Below are 15,352 nucleotides of genomic sequence, written 5' to 3'. Positions count from 1 at the left end.
TGAGGCAAAACTTCCCTTCACTAAATCCGTGCTGACTTTGTCTCGTCAGCCCATGTTTTTGTATGTGCTCTGTAATTTTATTCTTAATAATAGCCTCTACCATTTTGCCCGGTACTGACGTCAGACTCACCGGTCTATAATTTCCCGGATCTCCTCTGAAACCTTTTTAAAAAATAGGCGCAACATTAGCTACCCTCCAGTCTTCCGGTACCACACCTGATTTTAGGGATAGATTGCATATTACTAACAGTAGCTCTACTAGTTCTACTAGTTCTACTAGTGATAAATGGAAAAATAACCTATTATTATCTGTGATTAGCCTGTTTGGCATAAATCCAACCTGAGAAGGAGATATTACTTTCCCAATTATTTTTTTTTAATTTATTAGCTAAGATTTCTATTAGCTATGTTCGCTGTATCTCAAAAAAGATATAGCAGAATTAGAAAAGGTTTAAAGAAGAGTGACCAGAATTATAAAGGGGATAGAACTTCTCCCATATTACGAAAAACTAAAGATGTTAGGCCTCTTCATCTTGGAAAAGAGATGGCTGAGGGGGGATATGATTGAGTCTATAAAATCCTGAGTGGATTAGAATGGGTAAAAGTGAATTGATTTTTCACTCTTTAATAAACTACAAAGACTAGGGGACACTCAATGAAATTACATGGAAATACTTTTAAAACAAATTGGAGGAAATAATTTTTAACACAAAGAATAGTTAAGTTCTAGAACTTGTTGCCAGAGAATGTGGCAACAGCAGTTAACATATCTGGGTTTTAAAAAGGTTTGGTTCAGTTCCTGGAGGAAAGGTCCATAGTCTGTTATTGAGATGGACATGGGTGAAACCATTGCTTGCCCCGGGATTGGTAGCATGGAGTATTGCTACTAATTGGGTTTCTGTCAGGTACTTGTGTCATGAAATGGCCATAGTTGGAAATAGGATACTGAGCTAGATGGACCATTGGTCTGACCCAGTATGGCTATTCTTATGTTCCCTCGGTTCTAAGCCACTGTGCTAACCATTAGACCACTCCTCTACTGTAACAAAAAAAATTCAATTAAAAAAACCCTGAGCAAAATGAACATTCGTATGATTGACATGGGAAGATGACACAAACATTTATGAGTTGCATGCCCCACCCCGAAATGTCTGTGTCCATAGATGTTTGGGTATATGTTCACAAGTAGGATTACGACGATGTGTGAACACAGTCACTAATTTAAACAAAAGCAGCTGAATTGATGTGGCATTCACATACTCTCATTTGCCATATCAATTCCATATTCAACCCAATAGCACACGAGGCAATTATATATTTTAAAATTGGCAAGACATTGGCCACAGCTTTTATTAATAAACATCATCTTAAACAATTTAATCTTTAACAAACATATCATCATAACTTCCCCACCACACATAGCTAGATGGTAATCTACTAGTTTCATCATTCAACTTCTGACCATAATAACTTCCCCCATTTCCCACCCCATGACCTGTGGTACCACCGGTCGTGCCTCATGTGGTCTCACAATGTGGCGGTGATGCACATGAGACCAAAAATTGCCAGGTCCACTGGGGTCCTATGTTTGCAATTCGGCCCCAACTTTTACAGAAACACACTTAATACCCAGCAACCAAACCGTGACTCCCTTTTTCCTCCCCCAAATTCCTACTCCTCTCCAAAATAATCCTTTCACAAGGCTGGGATGGGTGGACTGAATTTCCCTGCCCAGCTACCCTCCCCTCCCCACCACACAATTGTTCTTCCTGCCTAGCATCCTGTCTCTTCTCCTGTACACAAAGCTCTGCCCTCCAGCACTTTCATCCAATCCCTGCTTCCCAGTCACCTTTTCCCCCACCAATTAACTCCCTTTTTCCATGCTTTTCTTCCTTTCACATCTTAAAAATAGACTTATTTATTTATTTATTCATTTAAATACAACACCATTTAACCCTTAAGCTTCCTAGCATTCTATCCACTATAATCTCTTCCCCTTCCCCCACAATGTTATACACTGCACTTTAGAGTGCAGGGTCTTCGTCTTGAGAGTAGTGATACACTGAGATATCCTAAATTATATACAAAAAATGTATTTTGCTGGAATATTGAAAAAAAGTTGATTTGCTAGCATATGTATTAATCTACTGCAGTGTTTGCCCTTTCATGTCCATCAAAGCATTATATTGTTAGAGAGTGTTTTTTGTGAGTGGTGTCCATAGAAGGGCATGTCATAATTGTTTATCCAGTTTCTGCTGGCTTATCAGCTTCTTGTTTACTCCTGTGCACAGTTCAGATAAACCCACTCCAAATCTAGCCAGCAAGCGCTTGCAGGGTGTGTTCTAGTCCTCCAGCAAGCAGTAGTAGCTCTGTTTCAAATTTTGACTCCAACCAGTAAAAGAAAACACTGGACGTTGGTAAGAGTAATACTTAGTTCTTTTGTAAGCTTTTAGTTCTGGGGTCTTGCACCATTGTATTATCAGATGGAAGCCAGTCACTTCTATCTATGCAGTGTCAGTTTTAATATGAGTTTTGGGAAGAAAAGCCCTGTTACCTGGTATTTGTGCACAGAGTGCCTTTTATAGAATATTAGTTTAGCACAGATCTTTCTGGCACCTAACTTTGGGTGCCATTTACTTAATCTGGCCTATAGTAACAGATGGCAGATACAGACTAACATGGTCTATCTACTCTGTTTGTTTAGGATTGTAACTGCTGCTCTGTGCAGATTATACCTTTCTATATACCATCTGTTTTCCTTTGATCCCATCCTCTTGCTTGATGGGGATCCTCTGGATATCTAACTCATGCGATTCCATCTTATTTCTCCAAATGCTCCACCTCGATTTATACTCAGTGCTGTCTATTAACATGTTATAATATGTGTGTGTGTGTTAATATTATAAGTAGCATACTATGCCATAAAGTACACATTTATTAGAATTTTTTACCGCTGTAATTATCTATTGCCTATGTATAATTTATTCTTTCTGTACACAGTCTTGGGTGAATTTCTTTGAAAAGATGGTAAATGCTAAGAAATAAATGCTGTTGAATATTGACCTTTACGGTTTCTTGGTATCTTCACCTTCAGAGATCCTTGGTGCTTTCCTTAGATTATTCACGAGTCTATCTTTCACCTTCATCCTTGTGCCACAGCCCGCTTTCCTTTCCCACCTCTCCTACAAGATATATGTTTAGATCATTAAGGGGTCCTTTTACTAAGCTGCAGTAAAAAGTGGCCTTAGAGCAGTGTTTCCCAAGTCTGGTCCTGGAGTACCCCTTCCCAGTCAAGTTTCCACAATGAATATGCATGAAATAGATTTGCAAATCAAGTTCATGCATATTCATTATGGATATCCTGAAAACTGACTGGCAAGGGGTACCCCAGGACTGGATTTGGGAAACACTGCCTTAGAGCACCCTTACATGGGATTTTTCTGCACACTAAGGTCATTTTTACTGTACCAGGAAAATGGCTGATTTTCCATTTCAACTATTAATGGCCTTGCGCTAATGTTGCTATTAATAAAATTACCACATGAGCACTTATAACACCTATTTTGTAGCCAGTAAGGGCTCAGGTAGTAATAATGCACTAACCGGTTAGCACGTAGTACTGTGGATGTACTAACTCAGTGGTTCTCAAACATGGTCCTGGAGTCACCCCAGTCAGTCAGGTTTTCAGGATACCTACAATGAATATTCATGAGAGAGATTTGCATGCACTGCCTCCACTGCATGCCAGTCTATCTCGTAAGTACATAAGTGTTGCCATACTGGGACAGACCGAAGGTCCAACAAGTCCAGTATCCTGTTTCCAACAGAAGCCTATCCAGGTCACAAGTAACCAGCAAGATCCCAAAACAGTACAATACATTTTATGCTGCTTATCCCAGAAATAAACAGTGGATTTTCCCAAGTCCATTTTAATAATGGCTTATGGACTTTTCTTTTAGGAAGCTATCCAAATTAGTTTAGTTTCTATCCATTTGTTATACTGCCTCTATCGAGGCACAAATTAAGGTGGTTTACATATACTATACAGGTACTTGCACTGTCCCTAATGGGCTCACAATCTAAGTATATTGTGCCTGGGGCAAAGGAGTGCTAAGTGACTTGCACAGGGTCAAGATGGAACTGCAGAGGGAATTGAACCTGGTTCCCCAGGATCTTAACCCACTGCCAACTGCTAGGCAGCAGTGGGAATTGAACCCAGTTCCCCAGGATCAAAGTCCACTGCACTAACCATTAGGCCACTCCTCCACTCCATAACCCTTTTTTAGAACCCGCTAAGCTAACTTCTTTTACCACATTCTCTGGCAAAGAATTCCAGAGTTTAATTACACACTGAGTGAAAAAATATTTTCTCCAATTCATTTTAAATGTACTACTTTGTAGATTCATTGTGTGCTCCCTAGTCCTAGTATTTTTGGAAAGAGTAAACAAGCGATTCACGTCTACCCATTCCACTCATAAGTACATAAGTAATGCCATACTGGGAAAAGACCAAGGGTCCATCGAGTCCAGCATCTTGTCCACGACAGCGGCCAATCCAGGCCAAGGGCACTTGGCAAGCTTCCCAAACGTACAAACATTCTATACATGTTATTCCTGGAATTTTGGATTTTTCTAAGTCTGTTTAGTAGCAGTTTATGGACTTGTCCTTTAGGAAACCATCCAACCCCTTTTTAAACTCTGCTAAGCTAACCGCCTTCACCACATTTTCCGGCAATGAATTCTAGAGTTTAATTACACGTTGGGTGAAGAAAAATTTTCTCCGATTTGTTTTAAATTTACTACACTGTAGTTTAATCGCATGCCCCCTAGTCCTAGTATTTTTGGAAAGCGTGAACAGACGCTTCACATCCACCTGTTCCACTCCACTCATTATTTTATATACCTCTATCATGTCTCCCCTCAGCCGTCTCTTCTCCAAGCTGAATAGCCCTAGCCTCCTTAGTCTTTCTTCATAGGGAAGTCGTCCCATCCCCGCTATCATTTTAGTCGCCCTTCGCTGCACCTTTTCCAATTCTACTATATCTTTCTTGAGATGCGGCGACCAGAATTGAACACAATACTCAAGGTGCGGTCGCATCATGGAGCGATACAACGGCATTATAACATCCTCACGCCTGTTTTCCATACCTTTCCTAATAATACCCAACATTCTATTCACTTTCCTAGCCGCAGCAGCACACTGAGCAGAAGGTTTCAGTGTGTTATCGACGACGACACCCAGATCCCTTTCTTGGTCCGTAACTCCTAACGTGGAACCTTGCATGACGTAGCTATAATTCAGGTTCTTTTTTCCCACATGCATCACCTTGCACTTGCTCACATTAAATGTCATCTGCCATTTAGCCGCCCAGTCTCCCAGTCTCGTAAGGTCCTCCACTCAGTATTTTATATACCTCTATCATATCTCCCCTCAGCTGTCTTTTCTCCAAGCTGAAGAGCCCAAGCCATATCAGCCTTTCCTCATAGAGTAGTCGTCCCATCCCCTTTATAAGTTTCATTGCCCTTCTCTATACCTTTTCTAATTCCACTATCCTGCTTATAATCGAAAGAGAAAAACGCCTATATTGCGACCCACATCGGGAGATGGGCGTCTTTCTCCTGTGGGCGCCCAAATCGGTATAATTGAAAGCCGATTTTGGGCGTTTCCAACTGCAATCCGTAGCGGAAACAGGTAAAGTTGGCGGGGGCGTGTTGGAGGCGTGGTGAAGGCGGAACTGGGGCGTGGTTATCGGCTGAGGAGAGATGGGCGTCTTTAGCTGATAATCGAAAAAAAATGGCATTTTTACCACGATTTTGGGTCACTTTTTGTGGACCCTTTTTTTTCACGAACAAGTCCCAAAAAAGTGCCCCAACTGACAAGATGACCACTGAAGGGAATCGGGGATGACCTCCCCGGACTCTCCCAGTGGTCACTAACCCCCTCCCACCAAAAAAAACCCACTTTAAAAACTTTTTTTCCAGCCTCTATGCCAGCCTCAAATGCCGTACCCACCTCCATGACAGCAGAATGTGTTCTGTCCTGTGACAGCCTTTCTCTGGTTCTGATGTGGCTCTCAGGTGAGTGTGACACCTTTTCTGTTAAGGGCACTGCAGAGTTAAATCAGCAATGCATTGTGGTGGGTGTAGGATATTGGGCTCCGTGATTCCACTAGCTTGTGGCAAATGCTCACGATGTTGGTAGTTGGTAGGCTCTACTCCCATGGTGCTTTTCCCCTTGCTTACTGGGTCAGTGTGTGCCCTGTTTTGTTTCCGGTAGTCCATGAGGTAGTGGCCATTTTTGTAAGCCAGTTTTAGATCCCTTTCACGTGTTAGCCACGTTACAGAACTTAGTTCTTACCTTGAATGTGGCTGAAAGAGGGCATTGTACAGCATTCTGCCAGCTCTGACCTACTGCTAATCTCAGTACCAGCGAGACTCGTTGCCAGTGGGGCACAACCTCTGATCTGCAGTTAACTGTGAGTAAGTGTGCTTATTCCAATAAAGGACGTTTTCGGAGAGATTAGTCTTCAGGTGTCAACTGGTGTGCCAATGTTATATAGCCAAAACTAATGAAAATAGTAGAGGATACACAAAAAATACAATATGTTACGATCTCATACGTGGGTAAGTCTCATATATACTTGACGGCTGCTGTCACTTCACTCCTCGGTGAACCTATTGCCGTACAATATTATAATCATAGACTCTTACCCTCCGACCTACCAATGCCTAAGAACTTTACTATTTATTATTTATTCTTGACGTTATATGTAAAGGTTAGGCAATGTGTTACTTATCTTAGCTTGTTTCTAACGGGTGTGCTCACAAACCCCGACAGGTAGCCTGTTTCGCAATTCTTGCTTTGTCAAGGGGGAGCGCTTCACCTCATCTGTCAAAATGCAAGCAAATATATCTTAAAATCCTATAATCATAGTGTACTTCTAGCTTTTTCTATTAATATTGGTCCCAGCCATCAGACTTACGTTTGCTTGTAACACCTCTGGTTTCTTCAACAAGAACCTAAAATGGCGACAGCGTCTTTAAACTATTGCCGCCACCGGAAACAGCTGACCGCTGCATCCGGTGGTGTGCAATAACATGCCGGTTTACATGTAACAACCCCAATGTGCAAAACCCCATGAAGTGCCAACTGATTTTTTGCTACAGCTTACGAAATTGGCATTATGCAACAACTTCTTTCAGTTCAAAGACGACATCTACTTACAAAAATCTGGAGTAGCAATGGGAGCTGTATTTGCTCCCACATTAGCAAATTTGTTTATGGTGATGTTTGAGGAGAAATGGTTAAAGAGTTCCCCTTTCCAGACGAGGATTGTGACCTGGAGAAGATACATTGACGACATTTTCGTCATATGGCAAGGAGAAGTACAAGAACTAATTGATTTCCATAATTGGCTGAATCAGTGCCATTCAAGAATCCAATTTACAATTACTTGGTCGGATACCACCATACATTTTTTGGATGTAGAGATTCAATTAACAAATGGACAATTCACAACGAGAGTCTTCACTAAACCAACGGATAGGAACACATTGTTAGATTACAATAGTTGTCATCCTCGAAGTCTACGAGAGAGCCTTCCGTTTTCACAGTTTCTCAGGTTCAGAAGGATTTGCACGAATGAAGAAGATTACACGGCAGAAGTAGAACGCTTCAGTATAAAATTACAGCAGAGACATTATCCCAAAACTATCTTGAATCGTGCATACAAAAGAGCCAAATACAACCAGAGAAGTCTTCTGTTACAAAAGAAACGGAGAGAGATTGAAGATAAACAATTGTTTACTTTTGTGATGAGATACATTCCGGGTAGTGAAATGGTCACTAAGATAATCAAGCAACACTGGGATATTATGAAATCCCACCCTTTATTTGGTGACAGTCAACTAAGAACAGCCTTTTCACGTTCCAGTAATTTAAAAGAGATTTTAAGTCCAGCTAAATTATCTGAGGAGGATAGAGAAGATAGACATTACGATACTACATTACCAGTGGGTCATTTCAAGTGTCAAAAATTGAATTGTAAAACATGTACTATCACCCAAGAGGGAGATAATTTCATACATGCTGGTAAGAAATACATTTTAAAGGGACACACGACATGTAGGACGGTGGGAATTATATATATGATAAGGTGTCCATGTGACAAAATATACATAGGAAAATCCATTAGGTCATTGCATGTACGCATGACGGAACATCGTTCCCGCATCCAAGCACATAATTTAGGAGCCCCTCTTGTACAGCACTGCATACAGTTTACCCATGATATAGAATCGCTAAGATGTTCAGTTATAGAGCGAGTTTTTCCGTCATCAAGAGGCGGAGATTATAACAGAAAGGTTCTACAGAGGGAGACTTTTTGGATACATAAATTAAATACTACAGAACCCAATGGACTGAACACTCATGCACATTGGGGTTGTTACATGTAAACCGGCATGTTATTGCACACCACCGGATGCAGCGGTCAGCTGTTTCCGGTGGCGGCAATAGTTTAAAGACGCTGTCGCCATTTTAGGTTCTTGTTGAAGAAATCAGAGGTGTTACAAGCAAACGTAAGTCTGATGGCTGGGACCAATATTAATAGAAAAAGCTAGAAGTACACTATGATTATAGGATTTTAAGATATATTTGCTTGCATTTTGACAGATGAGGTGAAGCGCTCCCCCTTGACAAAGCAAGAATTGCGAAACAGGCTACCTGTCGGGGTTTGTGAGCACACCCGTTAGAAACAAGCTAAGATAAGTAACACATTGCCTAACCTTTACATATAACGTCAAGAATAAATAATAAATAGTAAAGTTCTTAGGCATTGGTAGGTCGGAGGGTAAGAGTCTATGATTATAATATTGTACGGCAATAGGTTCACCGAGGAGTGAAGTGACAGCAGCCGTCAAGTATATATGAGACTTACCCACGTATGAGATCGTAACATATTGTATTTTTTGTGTATCCTCTACTATTTTCATTAGTTTTGAGTGTATTTTTCAGTAGAGAAGTGCCCATTAATTTTTGAATGTTATATAGCAGCAACAAGTCCTAGAGGCCTGCGTATATGTAGGTCCCTGGAGCACTTTTAGTACGTACCGCAGTGCACTTCAGCCAGGTGGATCCAGGCCCATCCCCCCCTACCTGTAACACTTGTGCTGGTAAATGGGAGGTCTCCAAAACCCACTGTACCCACATGTAGGTGCCCCCTTCACCCCTAAGAGCTATGGTAGTGTTGTACATTTGTGGGTAGTGGGTTTTGGGGGAGGGGGGTTGGGGGGTTGGGGGCTCAGCTCCCGTGGTAAGGGAGATATGCATGTGGGAGTGTTGTCTGAAGTCCACCGCACTGACCTCTAGGGTGTCCAGTTGGTGTCCTGGCATGTCAGGGGGGTGAGTGTACTATGAATCCTGGCCCCTCCCACGACCAAATGGCTCGGATTAGGACGTTTTTGAGCTGGGCGTTTTTAGTTTCCATTATCGCTAAAAAAAAACAAACGCCCAGCTGAAAAACGTCCATTTTTTCGAAAATACGGTCTGTCCCGCCTCTTCACGTACCCATTTTTGGACATAGACGCCCATGGAGATAGGCGTTCGCGTTTGATTATGCCCCTCTATATCTTTTTTGAGATACGGCAACCAGAATTGCACACAGTATTCAAGGTATGATCACACCATGGAGCAATACAAAGGAATTATAACAACCTCATTTTTATTTTCCATTCCTTTCCTAATAATACCTACCATTCTATGTGCTTTCTTTGCTGCCGCAGCACAATGAACAAAGAGTTTCAAAGTATCATCAACAATGACTCCTAGATCCTCATCAATAGTCACTGTAGATATACTGAAAACTGACTGGCTAGGGTGCCTCCAGGACCAGGTTTGGGAAACATTGCACTGATTAGTACAGAACACCCATTCTCTGTTTCCAGACACGCCCCTTCAACAACATTAGTGTGTGCCAATTTGGAACTTACTGCAGGACACCTCAGCACTTACCGCAGCTTAGTACAAGGACCTCTAAATTAGTCCTTGTATGCTTTATGAGGATCTTCAATTGTTTTAGTAGCAGCTTCTTGGACCAATTTCATCCAGTTTATATCTTTTTGAAGATGTAGTGTCCAAAAGCTGACACACTTGATTGATATCTTGATGACATCTGATTATCCTACCAGTGTTACGATTTCTTTTGCTAATGTATGGTTCTTGGTATGACTGTTTGGAGGTCTTTTTGTGTAATGTATATTTTATTGTGTATAAACCGCTTTGACTTGCCTTGTATATTAAGTTCCAGAATAAATGTATTTATTTATTTGTTACATTTGTATCCCACATTTTCTCACCTATTTGCAGGCTCAATGTGGCTTACGTATAACCGTAAAGGCATTCACCAATTCCGGTATGAAGAAATACAAGATAATGATATGTAGAATAAGGTTTGTATGTGAACAGACGCGTTAGGGAATCGTAGAGAGGAAGAGTTATTTTATGCCCACTGCGAGCTATAGTTTTGAAGAGAGGAAGAGTTATTTTGTGTTTATTCCGATCCTTGGTTTCGTTGTGTTGCAGGGTTTAGGCATTTATGTTGGGTCAGTAGGGTATGCCTTGTTGAACAGGTTCGTTTTGAGTGATTTCTGGAAGTTTAGGTGGTCATACGTTGTTTTCACAGCTGTTGGTAATGTGTTCCATAGTTGTGTGCTTATATAGGAAAAGCTGGATGCATAGGTTAATTTGTATTTGAGTCCTTTGCAACTTGGGTAGTGGAGATTTAAGTATGTTCGTGATGATCCTGTTGTGTTCCTGGTTGGTAGATCTATGAGGTCTGTCATGTATCCCGGGGCATTACCGTAGATAATTTTATGAACTAGGGTGCAGATTTTGAAAGCAATACGTTCTTTGATTGGGAGCCAGTGTAGTTTTTTTCGGAGGGGTTTGGTGCTTTCAAATCGCGTTTTTCCAAAAATAAGTCTGGCTGCCGTGTTTTGGGTGGTCTGAAGTTTCTTTATGATTTGTTCTTTGTATCCCGTATAAATTCCGTTGCAATAATCTACGTGGCTTAGTACCATTGATTGTATCATGTTGCAAAATGTTTCCCTCGAGAAGAATGGTTTCAAGCATTTAAGTTTCCACATTGACTGTTACGTTTTCTTTGTTGTTGATTTCGCTTGGTTCTCCAGTGAGAGGTTGTGGTCGATTATAACGCAGAGAATTTTCAGGTTATCTGAGATTGGGAGGGTGCAGCCTGGGATGTTTATATTTTTGGGTGTGTAAGTATTGTATTGGGATGAGATGTTGAGACAGTGTGTTTTGTCTGTGTTGAGTTTTAGTTGGAATGCATTTGCCCATGAGTTCATGAGGTTCATGCTGAGCTTGATTTCGTTGGTGATTTCTGCTAGGTCATGTTTGTAAGGGATGCATATTGTGACATCGTCTGCATAGAGAGGATTGAGGCCTTGGCTGGATAAGGACTTGGATAGTGGGGTCATCATTAGGTTGAAAAGGGTCGGTGATAGTGGTGATCCTTGAAGTACTCCACAATCTACTTTCCACAGTGATGATATGTTTGAACTCAATTTCACTTGATATGTTCTGGTTGTTAGGAAGCCCTTGATTCATTTAAATATATTTCCTCTAAACATAAGCATAATCCAAATGAGGTCTCACCACAGCTTTCTACAGAGTCACTTCCATTTTCTTGTTTCTTTGCGCCATTCTTCTCCCATTGCACTCAGGCATGCTTCTGACTTTTTATCATGCCCTATTTATCTGTTGGAACCACAAGATCATTAAATACAATCAACTCCAGATCTTGCTCTTCTTTTGTGCACAGAAAAGCTTAACCCCTGTATGGTACAATTCCCTTGGAGAAGCTGCCAGACGTTCTCTAAGTTTTCCTTAGAACCCTTGAATGTATCTTGTTGTACTCCATCTCCTTGTCTACTGTTAATTTAGGGCCCTTTTTACTAAGCCACGTTATAGGCGCGTTAGTGTTTTTAACACACGTTAACCATGTTCACGCGTTAACAGTGTATGTGCTAGAATATACCTATAGGTGCCGACACAGCGCACACGCTAATTGTAGATGCATTAAAAATGCTAACGTGCCTTAGTAAACATGGTCCTTAGTTAGTTCCTCACAGAGTCTTCTGAAAATTACACACAAGTTTTACAACACTTACATTCCTGTTTGAGTACATTTTCTGTGGTCCTGCTCCTGGTCTTTCTTCCGTGAATACTGAACAGAAATATTTATTACACAAGTCTGTTTTTCCCTCATTAACGTCAATATGTTAATTCCCTTCAACTTTCAATCTCACAATGCCACTTTTGCACTTCCTTCTGTTGTTAAAATATTTAAATAAAGTTTTATTTCCCTATTTTATATTTGTATTTCAGTTATTTTCATCCCCATTTTCATCTTTGGTCTCCTGACTATTTTCCCAGCATCTCTTCGCATTTCCAGATATTGTTATTTATCTTCCTCTTTCTGTGATCTTTTCTAATTTATGAATACTAACCTTCCCCCCCTTACCTTTTCAGCTGTTTCTTTGGCAAATCATAGCAGCCTTTTTTTCCTCCAACCTATTACTTTCTTAAGAAAAAGATTTGTTGTTCTTATTCTATCACCTTTCTGTGTAGCCAACATTTCTTCAGTTTCAACTAGATTTTCCCATTCATTTAACAGCTCCTTGAGGTACTCCCCATCTTATCAAAGTTTGGGGCCCTTTCACCAAGGCACGTTAAGAGCTAATGTGCACCCTAGCATGGTGAAAATGGCCTAATGCAGGATGCATTAATCATGTAAAGTGCTATTGCACCCTTAATATACTTGGAAAAAAATTTAAACAGATAAGAAATATTTTTTCACTCAATGAAAAGTTTTGGAACTCGGTACTGGAAGATGTGGTAGCATCAGTTAGCATATATGCATATATGGGATAAAAAAAGGTTTGGACAAGTTTCTGGAGGAAAAATCCATAGTCTGCTATTGAGATAGACATGGGGGAAGCCACGTCTTGCCCTGGGATTCATGGAATGTTCTATTTGGGTTGCTGCCAAATACTTCCGATATGGATTGGCCACTGTTGGAAGCAGGATGCCAGGTTAGATGGACCATTGATCTGACCCAGTATGGCTATTCTTATGTTCTTATAGAAACCAAACCAAGAATGGAAGATGACAAAATGTCTACATGTTGCAAAAAAGTTCCTTTAATGGGTAAAGAAATGTAGATAAAAGTCACAGACAACAAACTCAACACAGGCTGTATTTCGGCTGGACAGCCTTCCTCAGGAGAATCTTGGTACATAAAAGAAAATCCAAAAGATATAATGATAAATATGTAATAAATACATAAGTATTCAAATTGGAAAGGAACAAAAAACATAAGTATTTGTATTTAAAAAGAAAAAGAAAAAAGGAGAAGAAAATGTAGACCCCAAAACAAGAAATATGAACCAAAGCTCAAAACACTTTGTGGAGAGATGATTGTGATCACATGAAAACACATTAGTTGTGAAAATTTGTGACTAATTGCCACATTTTGAAAATGTATGTGAACCCCCAGAAAATGAACAAATTGGATAAAATACCTTTTTTTATAGGCAGGCTAGAAATGAGCTTAACCCACAGGAAAGCTCCATGTTAGGGTGCATTAGGTCCATTTAGTGACGTATATTAGTGTTCGAAACATCTAAGACTCTTACCAATGAATGACTCAGCTCCAGATGTGCTCTAATAGTGAACCACACCAAAAAGGTAGCAGGCCATTTCTCTGCCAGTGCTACAGCACAAGACATTTTAAAAGTGAAAAAAAAAAACCTTCGCCAGTACTTTCCTTCTTGAAGATTTTTGCCAGCCTGTGAATTTTCAGTATGTTACTATAAGATCCAAAGTTGCAAGTATATGATTATACAGTGGTGGAAATAAGTATTTGATCCCTTGCTGATTTTGTAAGTTTGCCCACTGACAAAGACATGAGCAGCCCATAATTGAAGGGTAGGTTATTGGTAACAGTGAGAGATAGCACATCACAAATTAAATCCGGAAAATCACATTGTGGAAAGTATATGAATTTATTTGCATTCTGCAGAGGGAAATAAGTATTTAATCCCTCTGGCAAACAAGACCTAATACTTGGTGGCAAAACCCTTGTTGGCAAGCACAGCGGTCAGACGTCTTCTGTAGTTGATGATGAGGTTTGCACACATGTCAGGAGGAATTTTGGTCCACTCCTCTTTGCAGATCATCTCTAAATCATTAAGAGTTCTGGGCTGTCGCTTGGCAACTCGCAGCTTCAGCTCCCTCCATAAGTTTTCAATGGGATTAAGGTCTGGTGACTGGCTAGGCCACTCCATGACCCTAATGTGCTTCTTCCTGAGCCACTCCTTTGTTGCCTTGGCTGTATGTTTTGGGTCATTGTCGTGCTGGAAGACCCAGCCACGACCCATTTTTAAGGCCCTGGCGGAGGGAAGGAGGTTGTCACTCAGAATTGTACGGTACATGGCCCCATCCATTCTCCCATTGATGCGGTGAAGTAGTCCTGTGCCCTTAGCAGAGAAACACCCCCAAAACATAACATTTCCACCTCCATGCTTGACAGTGGGGACGGTGTTCTTTGGGTCATAGGCAGCATTTCTCTTCCTCCAAACACGGCGAGTTGAGTTCATGCCAAAGAGCTCAATTTTTGTCTCATCTGACCACAGCACCTTCTCCCAATCACTCTCGGCATCATCCAGGTGTTCACTGGCAAACTTCAGACGGGCCGTCACATGTGCCTTCCGGAGCAGGGGGACCTTGCGGGCACTGCAGGATTGCAATCCGTTATGTCGTAATGTGTTACCAATGGTTTTCGTGGTGACAGTGGTCCCAGCTGCCTTGAGATCATTGACAAGTTCCCCCCTTGTAGTTGTAGGCTGATTTCTAACCTTCCTCATGATCAAGGATACCCCACGAGGTGAGATTTTGCGTGGAGCCCCAGATCTTTGTCGATTGACAGTCATTTTGTACTTCTTCCATTTTCTTACTATGGCACCAACAGTTGTCTCCTTCTCGCCCAGCGTCTTACTGATGGTTTTGTAGCCCATTCCAGCCTTGTGCAGGTGTATGATCTTGTCCCTGACATCCTTAGACAGCTCCTTGCTCTTGGCCATTTTGTAGAGGTTAGAGTCTGACTGATTCACTGAGTCTGTGGACAGGTGTCTTTCATACAGGTGACCATTGCCGACAGCTGTCTGTCATGCAGGTAACGAGTTGATTTGGAGCATCTACCTGGTCTGTAGGGGCCAGATCTCTTACTGGTTGGTGGGGGATCAAATACTTATTTCCCTCTGCAGAATG

The 15,352-nt window shown here is 41.1% G+C and overlaps 1 protein-coding gene across 3 annotated transcripts in view; it reads left to right on the top strand.

Annotated features, from left to right (window-relative positions):
• Nucleotides 1–2,307: 2,307 nt before the first annotated feature.
• Nucleotides 2,308–15,352, top strand: part of LOC115482271 (lectin-like) — a 58,337-nt gene continuing 45,292 nt past the window's right edge. For 2 of the 3 annotated variants that reach the window (XM_030221952.1, XM_030221940.1), the window contains exon 1: nt 2,308–2,417. The gene's annotated coding sequence lies outside the window, so the exon portion shown is untranslated. Of the gene's footprint in view, nt 2,418–10,429; nt 10,450–15,352 lie in introns of those variants that run through there. The other variant, XM_030221946.1, reaches the window with a different exon arrangement.

This window comes from Microcaecilia unicolor, chromosome 1 (genome assembly GCF_901765095.1).
Source record: "Microcaecilia unicolor chromosome 1, aMicUni1.1, whole genome shotgun sequence".
Taxonomy (NCBI): domain Eukaryota; kingdom Metazoa; phylum Chordata; class Amphibia; order Gymnophiona; family Siphonopidae; genus Microcaecilia; species Microcaecilia unicolor.
This window is presented reverse-complemented; position numbering and strand designations above follow the sequence as displayed.